Source organism: Convolutriloba macropyga, unplaced genomic scaffold (genome assembly GCF_964194025.1).
Source record: "Convolutriloba macropyga unplaced genomic scaffold, txConMacr16.3 SCAFFOLD_6029, whole genome shotgun sequence".
Classification (NCBI taxonomy): Eukaryota; Metazoa; Xenacoelomorpha; order Acoela; family Convolutidae; genus Convolutriloba; species Convolutriloba macropyga.
Genome location: NW_027452949.1, coordinates 1,187 through 4,466, shown reverse-complemented (window position 1 = coordinate 4,466; position 3,280 = coordinate 1,187). Strand labels below are relative to the sequence as shown.

At 39.8% G+C, this 3,280-nt stretch overlaps 1 pseudogene; it reads left to right on the top strand.

Moving 5' to 3' along the window:
- The first annotated feature begins 1,642 nt into the window (after positions 1 to 1,642).
- LOC142357925 (5.8S ribosomal RNA) lies at positions 1,643 to 1,794 on the top strand (annotated as a pseudogene).
- The last annotated feature ends 1,486 nt before the right edge of the window (positions 1,795 to 3,280 follow it).

Below are 3,280 nucleotides of genomic sequence, written 5' to 3'. Positions count from 1 at the left end.
TTTTGCAATCAAACTGTGGCTAGTACTGTGATGTTACTAGTAACCTGGTGTTCCGTCATATGGCCAAGAGAGCATTTGAAGGCGAAACTTCTGCATGGGAAAGCTGCATCATGATCAAAATTTTATATCGAGTATTATGTTGACGTTAGTAGGCCTTGGCCGAAAACGCAGCATGTGAAAGGTATAGATAAAAGTTATTGTTGCAGTCAGTACTGTGTAGTTACTAGTAGCTGGATTTAAGCTCAAAATGAGACACTGTTGGTGAAACTTCATCATGAGAATGTCACAAGCTGATCAAGCTCTATGATATGACTAGTATTATGTTGCTTCTAGTAGGCTAAGCGCAAGCCGAAACATCAACATGTGAAAGTCGTAGAATTTTGCGATCAAATTGTGGCTAGTACTGTGATGTTACTAGTAACCTTGTGTTACGTCATATGGCCAAGAGAGCATTTGAAGGCGAAACTTCTGCATGGGGAAGCTGCATCATGAACAAAAGTTTATATCGAGTATTATGTTGACATTAGTAGGCCCTGGCCGAAAGCGCAGCATGTGAAAGGTATAGATAAAAGTTATCGTTGCAGTCAGTACTGTGTAGTTACTAGTAGCTGGATTTAAGCTCGAAATGAGACACTGTTGGTGAAACTTCATCATGAGAACGTCACAAGCTGATCACGCTCCATGATATGACTAGTATTATGTTGCTTCTAGTAGGCTAAGCGCAAGCCGAAACATCAACATGTGAAAGTCGTAGAATTTTGCGATCAAATTGTGGCTAGTACTGTGATGTTACTAGTAACCTTGTGTTACGTCATATGGCCAAGAGAGCATTTGAAGGCGAAACTTCTGCATGGGGAAGCTGCATCATGAACAAAAGTTTATATCGAGTATTATGTTGACGTTAGTAGGCCCTGGCCGAAAGCGCAGCATGTGAAAGGTATAGATAAAAGTTAGCGTTGCAGTCAGTACTGTGTAGTTACTAGTAGCTGGATTTAAGCTCGAAATGAGACACTGTTGGTGAAACTTCATCATGAGAACGTCACAAGCTGATCACGCTCTATGATATGACTAGTATTATGTTGCTTCTAGTAGGCTAAGCGCAAGCCGAAACATCAACATGTGAAAGTCGTAGAATTTTGCAATCAAACTGTGGCTAGTACTGTGATGTTACTAGTAACCTTTTCTTACGTCATATGGCCAAGAGAGCATTTGAAGGCGAAACTTCTGCATGGGGAAGCTGCATCATGAACAAAAGTTTATATCGAGTATTATGTTGACGTTAGTAGGCCCTGGCCGAAAGCGCAGCATGTGAAAGGTATAGATAAAAGTTATCGTTGCAGTCAGTACTGTGTAGTTACTAGTAGCTGGATTTAAGCTCGAAGTGAGACACTGTTGGTGAAACTTCATCATGAGAACGTCACAAGCTGATCACGCTCTATGATATGACTAGTATTATGTTGCTTATAGTAGGCTAAGCGCAAGCCGAAACATCAACATGTGAAAGTCGTAGAATTTTGCGATCAAACTGTGGCTAGTACTTTGATGATGCTTGTAGCCAACCGAATTGGTTGAAAAGCCCAATAAGTAAGCTAACTTGGGAGAGCTTGTTGGAAACCAAATGCTACTAGATTGGTCCAAATACATCCTTCAACAGGGGATCACTTGGCTCGCTTTACGAAGAGGAGCACAGCTATATGTGTTAATTCGGTATGAATCGCAAGATTTGTTTACCGACCTCTCTAACGCAAAAGGCGGTCTCGGCTTCGGCTGTTGACTGCGTCCGATTCAGGGTTATATAACTCTCGATTGAACACATTGATGTTCTATTGTTGGTGCTTCCAATAAAATTGGAACACTTAAAGCAGAACCGATTCAAATAATAGCATTCTGATCAATGATTGCATTCCTTGATCAAGAACTGCTGGAGTCATTGTGATGGCGAATTTTCTTCATAAGAAAATTGCAAAGAGACGGAACTTAATGAGACTAGTATTATGTTGTTTCTAGTAAGCGGAAGCTGAAACAGCAACATGTGAAAATCAAGTTTTGTTCAATGATCTCGAGGCGATAAGTACTATGAAGCAACTAGTAGCCTAAGCATGACTCAGATTTGAGACAGTCAAAAAGACTGGCGAAACTTCTTCACATGAAAGTTACATAGAGAACTACAAATGTATACAGCGAGTATTATGTTGTTTCTAGTAGGCGAAAGCTGAAACATCAACATGTGAAAGTTGTCTGCAAACTGTAGAACGATATGTGATTAGTACTGTGCTGTTACTAGTAGCCAGTCTGACTGTAGAAGCCAAGACAAAGGGAAACTAATGCATCTGAAAAGGACAAGTTATGGAAAGGTATGCACGATAAGTATTATGTTGTTTCTAGTAAGCGGCAGCTGAAACATCAACATGTGAACGTCGTTGTGTACAGTAACCTAGAACTATATAGTCCTTAGTAACGTGCATTTACTAGTACCTGTAATTGGTATTCAGACTCAGGCAGTTTGGAATAGTTTGGCAAAGATGCACCAGAGAAAACTGGGATTTGATACAGAAATTGTTGAATACAAGTATTATGCTGCTTCTAGTAGGTTGAATCCGAAACATCAGCATGTGAAAATTGAAAACATTTCTGGTTCGAATTGTCACAAGTATTTGGTGATCTGAGTAGCCAAACTCACTACAACGCCAATTGAAGGCAAAAATTCTCAACGGGAAAAGCTATTCTCATTGAATGAGCTAACAAGACGAGTATTATGTTGCTTCTAGTAGGCGAAAGCCAAAACATCAACATGTGAAAGTCTTGCTGAACAAATTTAATGTTGTTGAGCTCAGTACCGTGTGAATTAGTAGCCATAATTGGCGAGCGAAAATTGAACTGGCGAAACTTCGTCTTTGGAAAATTGCAGATGCCGAGCACTTATTTTGCAACGAGTATTATGTTGACTGTAGTAAGCGAAAGCCGAAACAGCAACATGTGAAAGCTGTTGAAATTTGTGGTCATTTTGCAATAAGTACAAGGAGTGTAACTAGTAGCCAGGTCAAAATTTGGGATAAGAATGAGCAAAAATTCTGCATGAGAACAGTTGAAATTATGAAACTAAATTACAAAGACTAGTATTATGTTGTTTCGAGTACGCGAAAGCGGAAACATCAACATGTGAACGTTTGTAACGAAGTTTCGTTAATTTTCAGCCTAGTACTGAGCAAGAACGAGTAGCCTCATCTCCAATCCCACGCAAAATGTAGTGAAATATGTGAGTGAACCTTATTCACGGTGA